A 23,465-nucleotide genomic window follows, 5' to 3' on the forward strand; every position below is an offset into this window, starting at 1 on the left:
CATCAATACAATACAAGCTAGGTGCTTTCCAGAGACCAATGTCATGACCACCAAACAACTGATAAATAAACACTAGCAAGGAACAACCCCCCTTTCAGAGAGAAGACCTACCTGCTGAAAGACAGGTGGCTAGAGTGAGACAGAAAAGAAAGGATGAAGAAGAGGGAAATGTGAGACACCGATATGTTGTCAAAGGTAAAACTAGTGCAGATATATTAGTATTAATGAACCATTAACAGGAGAACTAACAGTTCTATGTAAATATGACTGTTACCTGGTTAGTTGTTGGACTACAGAGACCACTATATAAACAGGTGTAGACAGCACACATTCATGTCTAGCTGAACTAAATCATCGATGACTAGTTTAATGAGGACTAGTTGAATAATGGCTAGTTAAATAAGTAACCGTTGAATTGGGACTAGTTGAGTAAGGACTAATTGAATAAAGAAGAGTTGAATGAGGGCTAGTTGAGTATGGACTTGTTGAATGAGTTTTAGATGAGCAAGGACGAGTTAATTAAGGGTGAGATGAATGAGGCCTATTTGATAAGGAGTAGTTGAATGATGACGTGTTGAGTAGGCACTAATTGATTTGGGAATAGATTAACAAGTACTAGACGAGGTGGCCGAGTGTTTAAGGCGACGGATTGCTAATCCATTGTGCTCCGCACGCATGGGTTCAAATCCCATCCTCGTCGTGCTTGCTTCTCCTGTGCTTTGAGGTGTTCCTTGGAGATACTATGTGGTGGTGGTATCCCAGCATGGCTGGATGCTGTCTTTGTTTGAAATAACCTAAGATGCTCAGTAGCATTACCTGTAAGCTACATTTTGTTTATATAGTAATGCATCAATACAATACAAGCTAGGTGCTTTCCAGAGACCAATCGCATGACCCCCAAACAACTGTCAAATAAACACTGGCAAGGAACAACCCCTCTTTCAGAGAGAAGACCTACCTGCTGAAAAACAGGTGGCAAGAGCAAGAAGAGTGAGATAGAAAAGAAAGGGTAAAGAACAGGGAAAGGTGAGACACTGATATGTTGTCAAAGGTAAAACAAGTGCAGATATATTAGTATTAATGATCCATTAACAGGAGAACTAACAGTTCTATGTAAATATGACTGTGACCTGGTTAGTTGATGAACTACAGAGACTACTATATAAACAGGTGTAGACAGCACACATTGATGTCTAGTTGAACTGCAGCATCGATGACTAGTTTAATGAGGACTTGTTGAATAATGGCTAGTTAAACAAGTAATCGTTGAATTGGGACTAGTAGAGTAAGGACTAATTGAATAAAGAAGAGTTGAATGAGGGCCAGATGAGTATGGACTTGTTGAATGAGTTTTAGATGAGCAAGGATGAGTTAAATAAGGTTGAGATGAATGAGGGCTATTTGATAAGGAGTACTTGAATGATGACGAGTTAGTAGGCATAATTGAATTGGCAGTAATTGATTAGGGATCAGATTAATGAGCACTGGACGAGGTGGCCGAGTGGTTAAGGCGATGGATTGCTAATCAATTGTGCTTTGCACGCATGGGTTCAAATCCCATCCTCGTCGTGCTTGCTTTGAGGTGTTCCTTGGAGTTACTATGAGGTGGTGGTATCCCAGCATGGCCGGATGCTGTCTTTGCTTGAAATAACCTAAGATGCTCAGTAGCATTACCTGTAAGTTACATTTTGTTTATATAGTAAAGCATGAATACAATACAAGCTAGGTGCTTTCCATAGACCAGTGCTTCTCAATCCTGGTCCTCGTGGGCCCCTGTCCTGCATGTTTTAGATGTTTCCCTGCACCAACACACCTGATTCTAATTAAAGGTCCTCATTAGCTTGTCACCAAGGTCTGCACAGCTCTGTTGATGACACAGGTACTTTTATCACGGTGTGCTGAAGCAGGGTAGCATCTAAAACATGCAGGACAGGGGCCCACGAGGACCAGGATTGAGAAACACTGCCATAGACCAATCGCAGGGCTAGTTGAGTATGGACTTGTTGAATGAGTTTTAGATGAGCAAAGACAAGTTAAATAAGGGTGAGACGAATGAGGGCTATTTGATAAGGAGTAGTTGAATGATGACGAGTTGAGTAGGCACTAATTGAATTTGCAGTAATTGATTAGGGACTAGATTAACGAGCACTAGACGAGGTTCGACTCCCAGGCCCAGCAGGGTCTTTCTGTGTGGAGTTTGCATGTTCTCCCCTTGCTTGCGTGGGTTTCCTCCGTGTACTCCGGTTTCCTCCCACAGTCCAAAAACATGCATGCTAGGTTAATTGTTGATTCTAAATTGCCCGTAGGTGTGAGTGTGAGTGTGTCTGGTTGTTTGTATCTATGTGGCCCTGCGATGGACTGGCGACCTGTCCAGGGTGTAACCCCTGGCTCTCGCCTGAAAATAGCTGGGATAGACTCCAGCAGACCCCCGTGACCCTGCAAAGGATAAAGCGGGTATAGATAATGGATGGATGGATGGATGGATGGATGGATGGATGGATGGATGGATGGATGGATGGATGGATGGATGGATGGATGGATGGATGGATGGATGGATGGATGGATGGATGGATGGATGGATGGATGGATGGATGGATGGATGGAATTATAATAATAATAATGGCTTGGTTTTATATAGCGCCCTTCAAGGCACCCAGAGCTTCACAGAGATCATTATTCATTCATACTGTTGTGATCGAATTAATCACCCCGGGTTTTTTGATTGAGCTGGAAAAGGTAAATAAAGACACAAAAGACTGGGATAGAATTAAAGATATTACCTCTGCAGAGGGAGACCTGCAGGACAGCTCTCCGCAGCCATCCTAACAGATCTGCCCGGCCCGCGCGTGTGAGGGATATTTATTACTCTTAGAGAAACGGAGGGGGGGGGGGGGGTCCCAAAGTGTGTAGCTGGGCCTTATCTCGTGCCTGGTACAGCATGGTGAGAAGTCATAGGAATGCACCTCAGTTTCACATAGAGAAACATTTAGTTAACAACACAGTTTACATATTCAGTTTGATTTTAAATTATTCGTTATATAATCAATCATAACAATTCCCCTTTTGATCTCTAATCAGAGATCACCCTATGTATCTTCTTTATTCTTGCTCTTCAGGGTCAAAGGTAGACTATTCTGATCACCCGGTGGACCCTGCTCAGGGGATTATTCTGCCCCTTTCTTGAGAGCTAAGGCCTTTATGAATGCTGCTGTGCCAGATCCAGCCGGATCTGGGGTCCTAATCTTCGTGGGGGGGGGGGTCCGGTGTTGCCCACTGCGATCGTTGACACCACGTGTCACCTTTCCTGTGTTGAATTCGACTTTAAAGCCGGCTCAACCCCGGCCTGAAATCAGCTTTAAAATGCCTCTTAAAATGGCCGCTTTGTGAAGAACTACAAAGACCAACGTGCCTTGGGGGCGGCACCTGAAGGGCGCGCGTCGAATCACTGGCCAGGCGCTGACGGCCCCCCTGCAGCCCGCGGAACGCAAAAATCTCAGTTTCTCCCCAGCTCAGTCTCTCTTTCCCAGCCCAGCGACCAGGACAGACCTCTGTCGACCAGCGCATCTGGACCACGTCTCCCCATTTTTCCTGAGAGCTGGGGCAGGGAGGGAGCCGTTCGGGACCTATATTAACGGGCCGAACGTAAGATCCGATACCAGAGCGCTGCGCTCTTGACTCTCTCTGCCTTTAAACCCCCTCTTTTTCTTCGAGCACTCTCCTACACCAGGAACCGTGGCGTTCCAGGGACGATCGCCAGCGTGAACCAGAATCCGCCGTAGAAGCTCCAGCTTTGGACCCGTGAAGCCCCCCCCCCGCCCCCCCCCAGCCCAGCGACGCATACGGACGGAACCAGCCCCGTGCGCAGCGAGGCAGCGTGTAGAGGCTCCGTGGACCGGCACCAGGGAAACGGCGTGAGGTACGCTGCAGCCACTGTCCCTTTTCTTTCCAGAATTGGAAGCAGAGAGAAACGAGGCCGCCTCGGACTGGAACCCCCGGCAGAAAGCCAGTTGTTCCCGGAACCGAGGAAGCGTGAGGCTATGTTTTGGGCAATCAGTTTAATCTAGAGCGGTTCAGAGCTAAATTTGTGTTTAAGGTTGTTTACCATATGTATATTAGTGTGTAATGCCGGCAACTACTGGCATTATTGTTTGTTTATTTTGTGGCGCCATCTTCTCCAGTTATCCGTGGTTTTAAATACCGCACCTGTTACAACCAAAAATGTAATAACGGCCAATAACGTAATAACTGCCAATAACGTAATAATTTTGGCCTTTTCAAATGTAATAAAGCCAATAGTGTAATAATGTGCCAATAATGTAATAAAACTTTTGAGCCAATAACTTTTAAGCCAATTTCAAAATGTAATAACTGGTGCCGATAATGTAATAACACATAAATATGACAGCAGCTCTTGGAAATAAAGGTTTTTTTTGCAGTTATTGGGCAGTTAGACGTTCTTGTCTAAACAGGCAATTTTTCATGTGTACCATGCATATGCCATAAAATCAGTGTCTCGTTGAGGGTGTTGAGGTGTCAAATGAATTCACCATATATTTTCCTGGACTTGCATTATTATTTATTTCCAATCCCAAAATCTGAACTGCAGTGTACAGTGCAGTGTACTATAGTCCACTATAGGCTACCTATTTTTGATTAGCAAACTGCACAAAAACTTCACAAAAGCCTTTATTTCCAAGAGCTGCTGTCATTTTTATGTGTTATTACATTATCGGCACCAGTTATTACATTTTGAAAGTTTTTTTTAATACTAGGCCAATAACGTAATAACCAGCCAATAATGTAATGCCTTATTACATTATCAGCAAAAAGTTATTACGTTATTGACTCAAAAGTTTTATTACATTATTGGCACATTATTACACTATTGGCTTTATTACATTTGAAATGGCCAAAATTATTACATTATTGGCAGTTATTACGTTATTGGCCGTTGTTACGTTTTTGGTTGTAACACGCGCCCCGTCATCCTGTTTCATTGCACGTGGTGGCGAGGGCGCCGCCATCTTTAAATGCGTTGCCGGCCACGTGCAGCCAGTTGTCTGGAGACACAGATGGACGGAAGTTTTGTATCACGTGTTTACTGTTTTGATTTATTTTCCTTATGCAGTTTTATTATGGTAGTGTTATGTTTTAATGTAGTTTACCATCAGGTTTTATTTGGGGTGTCGCTTTTACCATCTGCTTGACACCTGGATGTAAATAAATTGTGATTTGAATGACAGTTTTTGTTTTGCACATATTTCATCACAATGGCTTGTTTGACAGAGCTAGAGCCGAACTGGTAATTGCCTTCAACGGTTATTCTGTAGTGATAATAGTAAAATGTACTACTTTGCATAATATCCATTTTTGAGACCGATTTGCTGCTAGTTATTTTCCTGGTTACGGCCCAGGTGGTGCCCCGGCAAGTCATTTTGATAACCTACCTTATTTAACTGAATAAATTAGTCTTGATAACTGAACAGCACAACCGCTGTGGCACAACATTGGTCTACAGAACCTTCCCCAGGAACCACGGCCATGTGGAGGCCCTGCTAATCGCCAGCCTTCTGCAAGTGAAGGTCTAAGGAGCATCCATGCTTAGAATCACACAGCAATGCTACCAACCTCAGGATATGGCTTGTAATGCCAGACTTTCAGGACACGCATTGATGTGGGGAGGAAGTGTAACCTACATTCCATTTTGCATTGTTAATTTTGGTTTACATCAGTCAACAGCATTTTGTCTCCTTTATTATAAATGAGCATTCCACAAAGCCATGTACAAGTTAAAATCTTTATTGGCCAAAGCTGATCAGAATCTTTTATGCAGAGGACATATTTCTGCCAGCCTTAAGACACCTAAGCATTTCCTGCAGAAGTCTAGGAGGCAGCTTGGAAGACCTTTTTCTGCTGCACAGAACCATGGTCGTCAGAAGCATGCTCTGTCAAGTAGTGGACGGCCTGTGAGTAGTCTTTGCCCTTCTCATGGTGCTGGCTGAAGGTAGTCTGGGTGCCAGGAGGGTACAGGCCATACAGGAGTTTGTAGTCAAAGTCTGGATAGGGGGAAGCTGAGAAACCACCCACACCAAACTGGGGAACAACCACACTTGTGAATCCCTGCTGCCCTTGGCCCAGTTGGTCAGCTGGATAGCCAAATTCTTCTGTCTGCCGCTGGAAGTTGCCAAGTTCAGCTTCCCTCATAACACTGGCAGCTTCTCCTGCCTGGAAGCTCGGTTCAGGTGGTGGTAGAGGGGGTGATGGGAGAAAGTCACTGGCATCCATGGTCTGGGCATCATCTGCTGCTGCTTCAGTCAAGCTTCGGGGAGGAACAGCCCACTCGGTTTCTGTGGAGAAACAAGTCAGTATACAGTACTCAACCACAAGACTACTACCATACATCAGACTTATTTGGTAGACGAGACTGACCAGCTCCAGCTGGCCCTGATCCAATAGGTCCTGCTTGAAAGGGTACAGAAGAACCAGAGACAACATAGCCAGGCTGAAGGGGCACAAGTGACCCAGTACCGACAGCTCCTGCCTGTCGGGGCACAAGTGACCCAGTACCGACAGCGCCAGCCTGAAGGGGCACAAGTGACCCAGTACCGACAGCGCCAGACTGAAGGGGCACAAGTGACCCAGTACCGACAGCGCCAGACTGAAGGGGCACAAGTGACCCAGTACCGACAGCGCCAGACTGAAGGGGCACAGCAGACCCAGTACCAACATAGTATCCCACAGCAGGTGCAGCCGAGTCCAGGCTGCTCCCTACTGGAGTCGTGTAGCCAACAAGCTGAGGGGGGTTAGGGTTTTGGACAAATACTGGTGCAGATACCAGTCTAGGGGCACTGTAGAGTACTGGTGCAGAATGACCTGTGGGTGCTCCCTGGTAGGAGGCAAAGTTGCCACCAGCACCGCTGCCACCACCACTCTGTTGGTGAGATTTTGATCCTGGGGACAGAAAACAGAAGATTTAAGCTGAGTGTGATACAACTACACATGCCATGTCTTCAGCAAACCATAGCCTACCCTTCAAATGCATCCCACATGACTCCACAATCAACAACACACAGAGGGAAACCCTGAAAAACAAGAACACAACATCAGAAACTTCTAGAACCGGCTGGAAACAGTTGCTTCCAACCAAGACTGTACCAAACCTCAGGAAGAAGCCTGCAGTCTTCATAATGAAAGTCAGAAGTAAAGGAGTCAGCACAGCTGAGAGTTTTTAAATGTTGCCAGGGACCAGCTCTGACCAACCACAGCTTAACGGGCTAACGACACACAGCTGCTGTGGTCGGACTCCAAGGAACCATTCTTACCTCAGCTGATGCTCCAACTGACTACGTTTACATGGACCACAATACTCCCAACATAATCAGATGGAGGAAAGAGTTGCAGTAAGAAATGTATACGTAAATAGCAACATTAAACTAATCAAGTTAGTATTTTCAGTAAGTGATAATCACAATAAGGTAGGTGGAGTATCCCGACCATAAAATATATTTAGATGGACAACAGCAATCAGATCATTGCCTGTAACCAAATTAACGTCGTCCTCATGTTTGTTCTGGGTCTACCATGGCTTTTCAGGAGCTGTCAATAGTGATTCTGGGTCAGATGCCAGTGACCTTCTCCCTTCACCCTCTCTACCACCGACTGGACCAGGGACCTCATGTACAAAGAGTGCGTGGAATTCAATGTGAATCCGTGCGTGTAATTCTTGCGTTTTTCAAAGCTGTGCGTACGCCCAAATCAATGCACGCTTCTTTGAACATCACAATAAACGTGGATTTGAGCGCACATGCAGGAGCACAACATTCCGCTCAATCCTCCCTCAAATACATACAATTGAATATGATAATGAGGATAATTATCCATTAAAAACCGCTCATCCTGGTCCGGTCTCCGCTCCCTATTGGTAACAGAACTTTGATATGCCCGCACGAAAAGGGAAACAGCAGCGACCTCACAAGGCAAGACACCTGTCTCCGAGGCCGCTCTCTCCCTGCAGATGCTCCGAGAGGAACTTCAAACTTCCAGAGAAGCGGTGCTGACACAGATAAAGGCTGAAATCATGGCATCGTCTCAAGGAGTTAAAAATGACATTGAGTCTCTCTGCGCGCAGACAACCGCGGACATACAAGCTTTACGAGAAGAACTGAGCGGTGAGTTGACACAGCTCCGCTCCTCACAGGCCGAGACGGCTAACACACAGAAGGAGATTGAAACCACGCTCAACGACACCATGAACAGAGTAATCGCCAGAGGTGTGGACTCGAGTTAGACTCGAGTCATGAATTTGATGACTTTAGACTCGACTTGACAAAATGTTAAAAGACTTGAACTTGAGAAGACTTGCTACTTTCACCAAAACACAAAGATTAAAAAGTATGTTAATAACAAACGCGCTCTGTGTGTGTGTGTGTGTGCATGTGTATGCATTTGTGTGTGTACGAGCTGGCAAAGCATTGAATAAAGAAGAGTTGAATGAGAGCTAGCTGAGTATGGACTCGTTGAAAGAGTTTTAGATGAGCAAGGACGAGTTAAATAAGGGTGAGATGAATGAGGGCTATTTGATAAGGAGTAGTTGAATGATGACGAGTTGAGAGGGCACTAATTGAATTAGCAGTAATTGATTAGGGACTGGATTATCAAGCACTAGACGAGGTGGCCGAGTGGTTAAGGGGATGGATTGCTATTCCATTGTGCTCTGCACGCATGGGTTCAAATCCCATCCTCGTCGTGCTTGCTTCTCCTGTGCTTTGAGTGTTCCTTGCACTTACTATGCGGTGGTGGTATCCCAGCATGGCCGGATGCTGTCTATGCTTGAAATAACCTAAGATGTTCAGTAGCATTACCTGTAAGCTAAATTTTGTTTACATAGTAAAGCATGAATACAATACAAGCTAGGTGCTTTCCAGGGATCAATCGCATGACCCCCAAACAACTGTCAAATAAACACTGGCAAGGAACAACCCCCCTTTCAGAGATAAAACCTACCTGCTGAAAAACAGGTGGCTAGAGCAAGAAGAGGAGTGAGATAGAAAAGAAAGGATGAAGAACAGGGAAAGGTGAAACACTGATATATTGTCAAAGGTGTAACAAGTGCAGATATATTAGTATTAATGAACCATTAACAAGAGAACTAACAGTTCTATGTAAATATGACTGTTACCTGGTTAGTTGTTGGACTACAGAGACCACTATATAAACAGGTGTAGACAGCACACATTGATGTCTAGTTGAACTGCATCATCGATGACTAGTTTAATGAGGACTAGTTGAATAATGGCTAGTTAAATAAGCAATCATTGAATTGGGACTAGTTGAGTAAGGACTAATTGAATAAAGAAGAGTTGAATGAGGGCTAGTTGAGTATGGACTTGTTGAATGAGTTTTAGATGAGCAAGGACGAGTTAAATAAGGGTGAGATGAATGAGGGCTATTTGATAAGGAGTAGTTGAATGATGACGAGTTGAATAGGCACTAATTGAATTAGCAGTAATTGGTTAGGGACTAGATTAAGGAGCACTAGACGAGGTGGCCGAGTGGTTAAGGCGATGGATTGCTAATCCATTGTGCTCTGCACGCATGGGTTCAAATCCCATCCTCGTCGTGCTTACTTCTCCTGTGCTTTGAGGTGTTCCTTGGAGTTACTATGCGGTGGTGGTATCCCAGCATGGCTGGATGCTGTCTTTGCTTCAAATAACCTAAGATTCTCACTAGCATTACCTGTAAGCTACATTTTGTTTATATAGTAAAGCATGAATACAATACAAGCTAGGTGCTTTCCAGAGACCAACAGGGAAAGGTGAGACACCGATATGTTGTCAAAGGTAAAACAAGTGCAGATATATTAGTATTAATGAACCATTAACAGGAGAACTAACAGTTCTATGTAAATATGACTGTTACCTGGTTAGTTGTTGGACTACAGAGACCACTATATAAACAGGTGTAGACAGCACACATTGATGTCTAGTTGAACTGCATAATCGATGACTAGTTTAATGAGGACTAGTTGAATAATGGCTAGTTAAATAAGTTATCGATGATTTGGGACTAGTTGAGTAAGGACTAATTGAATAAAGAAGAGTTGAATGAGGGCTACTTGAGTATGGACTTGTTGAATGAGTTTTAGATCAGCAAGGACGAGTTAAATAAGGGTGAGATGAATGAGGGCTATTTGATAAGGAGTAGTTGAATGATGACGAGTTGAGTAGGCACTAATTGAATTAGCAGTAATTGGTTAGGGACTAGATTAAGGAGCACTAGACGAGGTGGCCGAGTGGTTAAGGCGATGGATTGCTAATCCATAGTGCTCTGCACGCATGGGTTCAAATCCCATCCTCGTCGTGCTTGCTACTCCTGTGCTTTGAGGTGTTCCTTGGAGTTACTTTGCGGTGGTGGTATCCTAACATGGCCGGATGCTGTCTTTGTTTGAAATAACCTAAGATGCTCTGTAGCATTACCTGTAAGCTATATTTTGTTTATATAGTAAAGCATCAATACAATACAAGCTAGGTGCTTTCCAGAGACCAATCGCATGACCCCCAAAAACTGTCAAATAAACACTGGCAAGGAACAACCCCCCTTTCAGAGAGAAGACCTACCTGCTGAAAAACAGGTGGCTAGAGCAAGTAGAGGAGTGAGATAGAAAAGAAAGGATGAAGAACAGGGAAAGGTGAGACACCATATGTTGTCAAAGGTAAAACAATTGCAGATATATTAGTATTAATGAACCATTAACAGCAGAACTAACAGTTCTATGTAAATATGACTGTTACCGGGTTAGTTGTTGGACTACAGAGACCACTATATAAACAGGTGTAGACAGCACACATTGATGTCTAGTTGAACTGCATCATCGATGACTAGTTTAATGAGGACTAGTTGAATAATGGCTAGTTAAATAAGTAATCGTTGAATTGGGACTAGTTGAGTAAGGACTAATTGAATAAAGAAGAGTTGAATGAGGGCTAGTTGAGTATGGACTTGTTGAATGAGTTTTAGATGAGCAAGGACGAGTTAAATAAGGGTGAGATGAATGAGGGCTATTTGATAAGGAGTAGTTGAATGATGACGAGTTGAGTAGGCACTAATTGAATTAGCAGAAATTGATTAGGGACTAGAGGAACAAGCACTAGACGAGGTGGCCGAGTGGTTAAGGCGATGGATTGCTAATCCATTGTGCTCTGCACGCATGGGTTCAAATCCTGTCCTCGTCGTGCGTGCTTCTCCTGTGCTTTGAGGTGTTCCTTGGTGTTTATTTTTGGTGGTGGTATCCCAACATTGCGGATGCTGCGTTTGCTTGAAATAACCTAAGATTCTCAGTAGCATTACCTCTAAGATACATTTTTGTTTATATTGTAAAGCATCACTACAATACAAGCTAGGTGCTTTCCAGAGACCAATCGCATGACCACCAAACACTGTCAAATATACACTGGCAAGGAACAACCCCCCTTTCAGAGAGAAGACCCACCTGCTGAAAAACAGGTTGCTAGAGTGAGACAGAACAGGGAAAGGTGAGACACCGATATGTTGTCAAAGGTAAAACAAGTGCAGATATATTAGCATTAATGAACTATTTAACAGGAGAACTAACAGTTCTCTGCACGCATGGGTTCAAATCCCATCCTCGTCGTGCTTGCTTTTCCTGTGCTTTAAGGTGTTCCTTGGAGTTACTATGCGGTGGTGGTATCCCAGCCTGGCCGGATGCTGTCTTTGCTTGAAATAACCTAAGATGCTCAGTAGCATTACCTGTAAGCTAAATTTTGTTTATATAGTAAAGCATGAATACAATACAAGCTAGCTGCTTTCCAGGGATCAATCGCATGACCCCCAAACAACTGTCAAATAAACACTGGCAAGGAACAACCCCCCTTTCAGAGAGAAGACCTACCTGCTGAAAAACAGGTGGCTAGAGCAAGAAGAGGAGTGAGATAGAAAAGAAAGGATGAAGAACAGGGAAAGGTGAAACACCGATATGTTGTCAAAGGTATAACAAGTGCAGATATATTAGTATTAATGAACCATTAACAAGAGAACTAACAGTTCTATGTAAATATGACTGTTACCTGGTTAGTTGTTGGACTACAGAGACCACTATATAAACAGGTGTAGACAGCACACATTGATGTCTAGTTGAACTGCATCATAAATGACTAGTTTAATGAGGACTAGTTGAATAATGGCTAGTTAAATAAGCAATCATTGAATTGGGACTAGTTGAGTAAGGACTAATTGAATAAAGAAGAGTTGAATGAGGGCTAGTTGAGTATGGACCTGTTGAATGAGTTTTAGATGAGCAAGGACAAGTTAAATAAGGGTGAGATGAATGAGGGCTATTTGATAAGGAGTAGTTGAATGATGACGAGTTGAGTAGGCACTAATTGAATTAGCAGTAATTGATTAGGGACTAGATTAAGGAGCACTAGACGAGGTGGCTGAGTGGTTAAGGCGATGGATTGCTAATCCATTGTGCTCTGCACGCATGGGTTCAAATCCCATCCTCGTCGTGCTTGCTTCTTCTGTGCTTTGAGGTGTTCCTTGGAGTTACTATGCGGTGGTGGTATCCCAACATGGCCGGATGCTGTCTTTGCTTCAAATAGCCTAAGATGCTCTGTAGCATTACCTGTAAGCTACATTTTGTTTATATAGTAAAGCATCAATACAATACAAGCTAGGTGCTTTCCAGAGACCAATCGCATGACCCCCAAACAACTGGATAGACGGGACCAGGGCGGTGGATAGACGGGACCCGCGCGGCGGAGATCCGCACAACGGGGTATGAAAAGTCGTCATTTATTGTTGTGCTTGCCTGCCACGCTGATGGACAGAAACTGCCGCCTATGTTGATTTTTAAAAGAAAAACTTTGCCTAAAGAGACTTTTCCAGCCGGAGTCATTATAAAGGCGAATGAAAAGGGCTGGCTGGATGAAGGGATGATGATCAAGTGGCTGAGGCAGGTCTATGTGCGGCGACCCGGTGCTTTTTTACCACACATCATGCGTGGGCTAACGTGTCTGCTGGGACTGTTGTTCGGGCTTTTGCAAAAGCCGGCATTTCCGAGGGGCCGCACAGCACAGAAAGTGACTCACACTGAGGAAATTCGGACTGGCGCAGCTGAATTAGCGGAGCTCCTTAATGCAGAAACAGAGGATGAGGACTTTGAAGGGTTTGATTAATGTAAAAACTGAAATAAAATACAATCAAACTAAGTTTTGCTCCCGCTCTATTTTTAAATAAGCACACTTGTGTGCTTGTGTGTGTGTTCTGCAGCGGGTGTGTGTGTTTTGCGGCGCGCGTGTGTGTTTTGCGGCGCGCGTGTGTGCAGCTCCGTGTCTGTAGACTGCGCCTTTTGGGTCGGTGCGCCGTATGTGTGTTTTAAATCCAAAAATGACGCACAAAAATGAGGGTGCGCCTTTTCACACGGTGCGCCGAATGCTCGTGAAAATACAGTAAACAGCAACTTTAAACCAATCAAGTTAGTATTTTCAGTATGTGATAATCACATTAAGGTAGGTGGAGTATCCCGACCATAAACTATATCTAGATGGACAACAACAATTTGATTATTGCCTGTAACCGAATTAAGGTCGTCCTCATGTTTGTTCTTGGTCTACCATGGCTTTTCAGGAGCTGTCAATAGTGATTCTGGGTCGGTTGTACCCCTTCAGGGATGCCAGTGACCTTCTCCCTTCACCCTCTCTACCACCGACTGGACCTGTACTCCAGGTAGGAGATATCTCAGGTGTAAGAAGGAAGCTGAACATGGCAACTGCCAGCAGCAGACAGAAGAATGTGTCTACCTAGCTACCCGTGACTCCAGATGATATGGGTAATGACCAGTGCTTAATTTGTCCATGAAGAGGTCCCGGAACATCGAGGGGGTACCGTGGGGGGGGGTTCCGGGGGGGGGGACCGCCCCCCCCCCCCCCGCGAAATTTTTTGAGCATAATGCATTTAAATGCATCAATCTGGTGCACTTTGGAAAGCTAGAATAACAATAATAGGGTGTCTGCTGCCTTAACTTACCTTGGAAACATATCCTCTCCGGAGCTTCTCTACCCGGCTAAACTAATATTAATAACTGAATAATTAATAACTAATATTCTCCGCTCCTCTGTTTGTGTGTGAGCACAGCGCGTGCACAGCCTTCACCGCTGATTGGCTGTTTCCCGTGCCTGTCTCTGTGTGTAACCAATCAGATGGTGCTGTGGGCGGGACATTGCTGGACACAGTGCAGTGACGGCAGGCAGAGAGATGCGGCTGCATCAGCCCCAAAATAACGCCGTTTTAAAAATTGTACAAACACAATATTGGTATCGTTGGAAAGGGAAAAATGTCCTCTTAATTTTGGGGGGGCTGAGATCAAATTTGGGGGGGCTTCAGCCCGTTTTTTTATTTGTAGTGAGAACATAATCCACAGCAACCGACACAAATCCATTCATGTGTATGTGTCCGCGGCGCAAGGAGCACATTGATTGTGCTGCAGCTGCCCTCATCGCCGCTTGCTGATTCGTTTTGAAGAATCACGCAACTCTTCCTTCTTTTTGAAAAAGACAGTAAATTCAACTGTCTTTTTGACATGTTTGCGTTGCTTGCTGCTTGCTGCTTGCTCCCCGGATCCAGCAAATTTCCAAAGTTTTTTTGGTCGGGGGCGTGGTTTGCTGGCCCATCTTTTCATTGCATCAACAAATCTCCGACTCTTTCAAATGACGTTAAATCTTTATAAACTGAAATGAAATGCTTGGGATTTGTTCTGTAAATGAATTTATGCATATTATTATTTTTTATACATTAAAAAAAAACTTTTTTATATCATTGTTTTATATATATATACACGAGAGGTGCCGGATCTGCCCAAATAAGTCCCGGAACGCAGGGAGGCCAAAATCGAGAGGTGCCGGATCTTGTTCCGGCAGGATCCGGCACAAATTAACCCCTGGTAATGACAGAAAAAACAAGCGGATACCGGCGGCAGAAATGAGTTTCTTCCATAGAGTGTCTGGGCACTCCCTTAGAGATAGGATGAGAGGCTTGGCCATCCTACATACGCTAAGAGTAGAGCCACTGCTCCTCTTCAACAAGAGGGGCCAGATGAGGGGGATCCGCCATCTGGTGAGGATGCATCCTGGGCGCCTCCCTGATGAGGTTTTCTGGGCATATCCCACTGGGAGGAGAACCCAAGACACGCTAAAGGGAGTATGTCTCTCGGCTGGTGTGGAAATACCCTGGGATCCCCCCAAATGAGCTGGAAGAAGTCGCAGAGGGAAGTCTGGTCCACCCTGCTGTTGTGCCACAAAGGGAGTGCTGATTCAGTTATTAGAGAGTTAATTTGCCATGGTGTCTGATGTGCAGCCGTTGAGCCTCAAAAACCTGGTCTCTTGGCGAGATAATCCACAATCCAGGAGACCAGAAATCAAGTTTTTCCGTGCCTTTTTTCCCCATTCCTGCCCTGATAAGGCCTTTCAGTCAAGCAAATTATGGTTTTAAATCAGTTTTCCAAAAACCAGCAAAATTGTTTGAAATGTAGCATAGCCTTGAAGAGAAGCCCCCGTCATGAAAATTCAAGCCATTGCCTGCTCACTTGTGATGCTCCAGTGTGGTAGTATACCATGTACTGTGGCAATGTTTGCTGTATTGGTGAAACTCTTGGCGTGCAGCTATCTGCCTGCAGGCTTAGAGCCATCAGCCGCTCCCTGTTTGACTAAACCTGTGCAAGTTTCAAAAGGTGAGCTTTGCAACTGGGGGGGATTCTTGCTTAGTCATGTCCCACAAACCCACCTTTTAAAAAGCCGCAATGTGGGCATTTCTAAGCAGTCCCATATTGGTCTACAGCACTTTCCCCAGGAACCATGGCCATGTGGAGGCCCCGCCAACCTTCTGCAAGTGAAGGTCTAAGCAGCAGCCATGCTTAGACTGCACAGCAATGCTACCAACCTCAGGATATGGCTTGTAATGTCAGACTTTCAGGACACGCATTGATGTGGGGAGGAAGTTTAACCTACATCCATTTTGCAATGTTAATTTTGGTTTACATCAGTCAACAGCATTTTGTCACCTTTTTTTATAAATAAGCATTCCACAAAGCCACGTACGAGTTAAAATCTTTATTGGCCAAAGGTGATCAGAATCTTTTATGCAGAGGACATATTTCTGCCAGCCTTGAGACACCTAAGCATTTCCTGCAGAAGTCTAGGAGGCAGCTTGGAAGAGCTTTTTCTGCTGCACAGAACCATGGTCGTCAGAAGCATGCTCTGTCAAGTAATGGACGGCCTGTGAGTAGTCTTTGCCCTTCTCATGGTGCTGGCTGAAGGTAGTCTGGGTGCCAGGAGGGTACAGGCCATACAGGAGTTTGAAGTCAAAGTCTGGATTGGGGGAAGGCGAGAAACCACCCACACCAAACTGGGGAACCACCACACTTGTGAATCCCTGCTGTCCTTGGCCCAGTTGGTCAGCTGGATAGCCAAATTCTTCCGTCTGCCGCTGGAAGTTGCCAAGTTCAGCTTCCCTCATAACACTGGCAGCTTCTCCTGCCTGGAAGCTCGGTTCAGGTGGTGGTAGAGGGGGTGATGGGAGAAAGTCACTGGCATCCATGGTCTGGGCATCATCTGCTGCGTCAGTCAAGCGTCGGGGAGGAACAGCCCACTCGGTTTCTGTGGAGAAACAAGTCAGGATACAATACCCAACCACAAGACTAGTACCATGCATCAGACTTATTTGGTAGACTAGACTGACCTGCTCCAGCCGGCCCTGAACCAACAGCTGCTGCTTGAAAGGGTAGAGAAGAACCAGAGACAACATAGCCAGGCTGAAGGGGAACAGCAGACCCAGTACCGACAGCTCCTGCCTGAAGGGGCACAGCAGACCCAGTACCAACATAGTATCCCAAAGCAGGTGCAGCCGAGTCCAGGCTGCTCCCTACTGGAGTTGTGTAACCAACAAGCTGAGGGGGGTTAGGGTTTTGGACAAATACTGGTGCCGATACCAGTCTAGGGGCACTGTAGAGTACTGGTGCTGAATGACCTGTGGGTGCTCCCTGGTAGGAGGCAAAGTTGCCACCAGCAAAGCTGCCACCACCACTCTGTTGGTGAGATTTTGATCCTGGGGACAGACAACAGAAGATTTAAGCTGAGTGTGATACAACTACACATGTCATGTCTTCATCAAATCATAGTCTACCCTTCAAATGCATCCCACATGACTCCACAATCAACAACACACAGAGGGAAACCCTGAAAAACAAGAACACAACATCAGAGACTTCTATTACCAGCTGGAAACAGTTGCTTCCAACCAAGACTGTAGCAAACCTCAGGAAGAAGCCTGCAGTCTTCATAATGAAAGTCAGAAGTAAAGGAGTCAGCACAGCTTAGAGTTTTTAAATGTTGCCAGGGACCAGTTCTGACCAACCACAGCCTAACGGGCTAACGACACACAGCTGCTGTGGTCTGACTCCAAGGAACCATTCTTACCTCAGCTGATGCTCCAACTGACTACGTTTACATGGACCACAATACTCCCAACATAACCAGATGGAGGAAAGAGTTGCATTAAGAAATGTATATGTAAATAGCAACATTAAACTAATCAAGTTAGTATTTTCAGTAAGTGATAATCACATTAAGGTAGGTGGAGTATCCCGACCATAAACTATATTTAGATGGACAACATTTAAAGTTTTTAAATGTTGCCAGGGACCAGTTCTGACCAACCACAGCTTAACGGGCTAACGACACACAGCTGCTGTGGTCTGACTGATATAGGTTGCAGATTGATTGCAGATACCGGCGGCAGAAATTAGTTTCTTCCATAGAGATTCCGGGCACTCCCTTAGAGATAGGATGAGAGGCTTGGCCATCCTACAGAAGCTAAGAGTAGAGCCACTGCTCCTCTTCAACAAGAGGGGCCAGATGAGGGGGATCGGCCATCCAGTGAGGATGCATCCTGGGCGCCTCCCTGATGAGGTTTTCTGGGCATGTCCCACTGGGAGGAGAACCCAAGACACGCTAAAGGGAGTATGTCTGTCGGCTGGTGTGGAAATACCCTGGGATCCCCCCAAATGAGCTGGAAGAAGTGGCAGAGGGAAGTCTGGTCTACCTTGCTATTGTGCCGCAAAGGGAGTGCTGGTTCAGTTATTAGAGTAAATAATTTACCATGGTGTCTGATGTACAGCCATTGAGCCTCAAAAACCTGGGGCCTCGTGTACAAAACGTGCAGCACACAAAAAACGTGCGTAAGCCACTTTCTACGCTCACAGTCGGATCAATCAATCAATCAATCAATCAATCAATCAATCAATCAATCAATCAATCAATCAATCAATATATCAATCAATTACTTTATTTTTCCCCAAGGGAGCGAATGGTTTGCGACAGGAGAAGCACACATTGGTAAATATACATAAAATATACATAATAAATTACAATAAGTTACACATCATTGTACAGACCTAAGCTATAGTTAAGAGAGAAGGCTCTTTCACCCACTACCTTTTCCTTACGGCATTTAAAAGAACAATAGCGGAGGGAAGAAAGGAGTGTTTGTATCTGTTTGTCTTTGCAAAAGGGAGTCTAAGCAGTACCTGATGGTAGAAACTGAAACTGTTTATTAAGGGATGTGAGAATCAGACAACATGGAGTTTGCCTTCTTGATCAGCTGTTTGTTATAAAGTTCTTGTAAAGTTTGTTGAGCCGACCTAATGATTTTACTGCTTAGACTGACAACCTTATTGAGCAAGTTTCTGTCTTTGACTTTCAAAGATTGAAACCAACAAATAAAAGAAAAAGTGATAACAGATTTGATAAAAGAACGATAAAACATATCATCAGGGAAGAATCGACCTGGAATTTAGAGAGTTTTCAAAGACAAAAAAGGCACTTATACAAGGCGGATATACAAAGAATGATTTGAATGTAGAAAGTTGCGGTCCGCCCTGCGATGGACTGGTGACCTGTCCAGGGAGAAACCCCTGCCTCTCACCTGAAATGAGCTGGGATAGGCTCCAGCAGACCCCCGTGACCCTGCAAAGGATAAAGTGGGTATAGATAATGGATGGATGGAAGTTGCGGTCCTTCACGCACAAACCAAGGCTGGCATATGCACATTTCTGAGGTTTTGTCCGTTGGCGACACTCTGGTGATGCAGTGAAGTGCAGAATATGAGGAAACATGACATCAACAATAAGTTCACGACCACGTGAAGGACAAGATAGTCTCCACATCACCAGATAAGTTACACAAGAGTGGAGCTGCAACAATCTCACAATCAACCACATGATCTGAACAAACAACTAAAGGAGCTCAACGATGGAACCTGCAAATCCTGATGGAGCTTTGGCTCCGTTAGAGGAACCTGCTGATGATCAGATCACACCGACCTGCTGGTCCAGGACTAAGACTGGACCATCAGCTGGTTTAGTCTGGATCTGCTGGTCCAGGACTAAGACTGGACCATCAGCTGGTTTAGTCTGGACCTGCTGGTCCAGGACTAAGACTGGACCATCAGCTGGTTTAGTCTGGACCTGCTGGTCCAGGACTAAGACTGGACCATCAGCTGGTTTAGTCTGGATTTGCTGGTCCAGGACTAAGACTGGACCATCAGCTGGTTTAGTCTGGACCTGCTGGTCCAGGACTAAGACTGGACCATCAGCTGGTTTAGTCTGGACCTGCTGGTCCAGGACTAAGACTGGACCATCAGCTGGTTTAGTCTGGACCTGCTGGTCCAGGACTAAGACTGGACCATCAGCTGGTTTAGTCTGGACCTGCTGGTCCAGGACTAAGACTGGACCATCAGCTGGTTTAGGTACCAAGAGGATCTTCTGGATATCTGTCCTGAACTGGACCAGCTGCTCCGGTTCAGACCAACATGATCTTTCAGCTGGAGCTGCTACAGGTCGGACATCTCTGTCACCATGACGACCGTATGGGACGAGAGTACTAGAGATTAAAGCCAGATCCTAAACATCCCATAACTGTGTCTGGACAGAAAAAACAATAAAATACATTTTGCAGCAAAAACCAGTTCTGTAAAGTTGTCTTTAAAAAAAAAATAAGATGTCACGGAAAGTTTGTTTGGTACAAACTGATGTGATTCAGCAATGATGAATAAAGTTTTTATTGAATGTTTAGGCAACTTTCAGAGTCTGATATGGAGTCGGCTGCAGGAGCTGCAGGTCCAGAAAGTGTTTCTCCAGTGATGGACCGGGACTAAGACCGGTCTCTCCTCCTGCGGATGCAACACTCCGAGTTACAGCAACTTTGTTCTTTATTTCTCACGTTTGCACCTCAATAATCCCGTTGGCACAAATTGTCTTTATTTCTGCAGCAGAGGAATCAGATCGTGATGCTTCATGTTTTAAATATAAATGTATATTGTTCACATTGTTATACTTATGAGAGAGGTGATCGCGGACATCCACAATGTGTAGGACCCAATAAACGTGTTTGGTCTTAATTCCGTCAGTATATAATACGCGTGACAGTAAAACAGAACGAGGAGCCGTTTTTCATCCACCAACTTAAGTTCTGGTGTCGGTTCTTAAAATACAAACAAGAAAAGCAGAGTGTAATGATGCACTAACGCTGCCCATAAACATCCACAAACCCTTACGATCATAATAAAACCACAACTCTTCACGGAATGCAACACAGAGCAAAGAAGGACATTACCCATAATGCAATGTAGCTGAAATCGGAAGAAATGCCCCAAATAAATGATTTTTTTCCAGGCCTCAACTTTTGACAGGACTATCTCCAGCTCACAGCTGATGTTTGAGGGAGGAGACAGGGAGGAGTGTTGTGCTCAAATCCACGCTGATTGTGATGTTCAAAGGAACCTGCGTGGATTTGGGCGTACGCACAGTTTTGTACATCTGAATTTTTTTTTGCGTAAGCCAGAATTCCAGGCACGGATTCACGATGAAATCCACGCACTCTTTGTACATGAGGCCCCAGATCTACAGTAACTATCTGAAGGCTCTGTAACCACAGAGCTCTGAACCCTCAACCTTCTGATCTGAAGTCAGACACCTTGTCCATTAGGCCATGTGGTCGACGAGTTGTTACTCTTTCTGATAAAGAAGAAAAACAGTTAATCCTGCCTTTTTAGTTAATGTGCATGCCATTGTTAAATGTACTAAGCGTATAAAGTCTGTGCTTTTAATCATTACAGGAGAGATATTCTTAATTCTTAGTTTACAGGCTCTGCTGGGATTTGAACCCAGGATCTCCTGTTTACAAGACAGGTGCTTTGACCAACTAAGCCACAGAGCCCTCAACACACTTCTTCAGCTTGTTATAAAAACCCTGTTGACACAACAAGTTCATTCTTCCTCTGGAGCAGCTTTATTTCACCTCACTGTGATATATTTAGTACACAAACCTGTTCCACTACTGTCCTGGCTTTATGTGAAGTAACAGAGCTATGAAGGATGGTAACTTTTATAGTTACCATATATGGTTACCTGCCATGAAAAGGGTTCAGTTAAAGCAGGTCTTGTGTGTTCCAGCAAAGATCATATGTGTCATTAGATTTGAATAACTTGAGACTTTAAGCTGGTCAGATTTTTGCTGGAACCAGAATTATAATTCAGGCTTCAATTCTGCCAGTGTGTGATCAATTATACCATTTATATCAATTATATTCAAATCAGTTTTATGACTTTAAAGGGGACCTATTATGGCATTTAATGTATATTTTAAACAGTCCTTGAATGTCTTAAAAACAATCTAAAGCTTGTTTTTTCTACATAAATCAGAAATTCAGCCTCTGGGCCATGTCTCTTTTTTTACCGCTTCTAGCCTCAGAATCTGTGCTGGATCCTGAGGGGCGGGGCTATGATAATGAGGCTCTGCGCTGATTGGCTGACTGAATGACGTGTAGCAGGGGAGGGAACAAAGCCTCTCTCTAGCTGAAGAGCAGCGGCTCCGTACACAAAGCATGTCCCATGCGAGCGAGTTTCGGAGAAAAAAAAAATCAATTCCATTGCTTTTTTAAAGTAAAATCATCCAGTTTTAAAAAGTCTCTAAATTGTCTGATTCTGCAGATTCACACACATAGGAGTGGTTGTTGTGGCCGAGTGGTTAAGGCGACAGACTCGAAATCCATTGTGGATTCCCTGCCGCGCAAGTTCAAATCCTGCCAACAACGATTAATATTTGAATGGGGAAAAAAAGGCTTGTTAAATCTTGGATGTCTTAACCTCAGACAAAACTGTGATTTAAAACTCATCCATCAAGGGCCTCATGTCCAAAGAGTGTATGTGCACCACTTTCTATGCTCACGTTTGAGTGTTCAAAAAGTGACTTGAATGTGAGAAGTTGTGGTCCTTCACGCACACATTAATTCTGGTGCACGCAGAGGCGATTCTAGGGTCTGTTGGGGCCCTAGGCAAAAATTTCTAGGGGGCCCCTCAAACCAGTGTTCATCGCCGTTATGTTATAATAAACTGACACCAACGAAAACGTTATTAAATTTTGACCAGGATTCCTTGCGAACAGAGCATTCGCAGAAAACAAAGTCTTCTTCTTTGCGTTTTTTGGCGGATTGCATACCGCCACCTACTGAACCGGAGTATGTAGGACAGGATCTAGTTGTCTATAGCTTTACATTAAATCATCTAATATAATAATACTAATGAAAAGAGAAAAACTTGAAACAAACAAATAAACCAAACAAGACCGCTATATACTCACTATATCCTGTAAAATAGAAAACAATTGAATGTTCCGTTTGATGGGGATATTCCGTTTGGCGTTTACATGACCGAATATTCGGGTTTTAAAAGGGTTATTGACTGCATGTAAACGCAGTCGTCATAGCTTTCATAGCTTAACATTAAAGGTGCGTTTCCATTACACAGAACAGCTCTACTCTACTCTGCTCTACTAACCAAAAACGTCAATAAACTTAACACTGGTCTGACGCTAGTTTTGCTGTTTAACGGTAGTTATCTGCTCCACTTACCACTGTCTTGCTTTCTTCTGTCTTTGTCCTCCTTTTTTTTCTTCCTCTTTTCACTGTCGGACAGATTAAGACTCCTCTTAATTTTTCTTTACCTTCAGCTGAGCCGGCTCAGCTCCATTCAAAACTTCCAGAATGAACGTTAAATTCTGTGCACACGACACTGTGTAGTTTTTTTTTTTTTTTTTTACACTGTGTACAGGTGGATGGCCGTGATCATGAGAATGACAACATGGGGGCCCTTAAGGGAGGTTTCTTACTGGCTACTGAGATGTCATTGATAATTGCCTTATGTTTGTTTAAGGAGGAGGATGTGGTCATTGCGGTAACCACATTTTGAGATCTGTACAGTAAAAACAGCCTTCAATACTTTTTTAGTCCTCTAAACCCCTGATACGAAACACCCCAAGCAGTTGCCTGCCTTGCCTGTTCACAAGCTGCGCCCCTGGGTGCACGCACATTTCTGAGGTTTTGTCCAATGGCGACACTCA

At 44.4% G+C, this 23,465-nt stretch overlaps 8 non-coding genes across 8 annotated transcripts; 7 read left to right on the forward strand and 1 right to left on the reverse strand.

The window, feature by feature from the left end:
- Window positions 1-618: 618 nt before the first annotated feature.
- trnas-gcu (transfer RNA serine (anticodon GCU)) lies at window positions 619-700 on the forward strand. The gene has a single exon. It is a non-coding gene; the product is annotated as a tRNA-Ser (tRNA).
- Window positions 701-1,487: 787 nt separating this feature from the next.
- trnas-gcu (transfer RNA serine (anticodon GCU)) lies at window positions 1,488-1,569 on the forward strand. The gene has a single exon. It is a non-coding gene; the product is annotated as a tRNA-Ser (tRNA).
- A 7,095-nt stretch (window positions 1,570-8,664) lies between these two features.
- On the forward strand, window positions 8,665-8,746 carry trnas-gcu (transfer RNA serine (anticodon GCU)). The gene has a single exon. It is a non-coding gene; the product is annotated as a tRNA-Ser (tRNA).
- A 791-nt stretch (window positions 8,747-9,537) lies between these two features.
- trnas-gcu (transfer RNA serine (anticodon GCU)) lies at window positions 9,538-9,619 on the forward strand. The gene has a single exon. It is a non-coding gene; the product is annotated as a tRNA-Ser (tRNA).
- Window positions 9,620-10,277: 658 nt separating this feature from the next.
- Window positions 10,278-10,359, forward strand: trnas-gcu (transfer RNA serine (anticodon GCU)). The gene has a single exon. It is a non-coding gene; the product is annotated as a tRNA-Ser (tRNA).
- A 790-nt stretch (window positions 10,360-11,149) lies between these two features.
- On the forward strand, window positions 11,150-11,231 carry trnas-gcu (transfer RNA serine (anticodon GCU)). Its single transcript has one exon. It is a non-coding gene; the product is annotated as a tRNA-Ser (tRNA).
- Window positions 11,232-12,442: 1,211 nt separating this feature from the next.
- trnas-gcu (transfer RNA serine (anticodon GCU)) lies at window positions 12,443-12,524 on the forward strand. Its single transcript has one exon. It is a non-coding gene; the product is annotated as a tRNA-Ser (tRNA).
- Window positions 12,525-21,210: 8,686 nt separating this feature from the next.
- trnat-ugu (transfer RNA threonine (anticodon UGU)) lies at window positions 21,211-21,284 on the reverse strand. The gene has a single exon. It is a non-coding gene; the product is annotated as a tRNA-Thr (tRNA).
- Window positions 21,285-23,465: the final 2,181 nt, after the last annotated feature.

Source organism: Cololabis saira, chromosome 23 (assembly GCF_033807715.1).
Source record: "Cololabis saira isolate AMF1-May2022 chromosome 23, fColSai1.1, whole genome shotgun sequence".
NCBI lineage: Eukaryota > Metazoa > Chordata > Actinopteri > Beloniformes > Belonidae > Cololabis > Cololabis saira.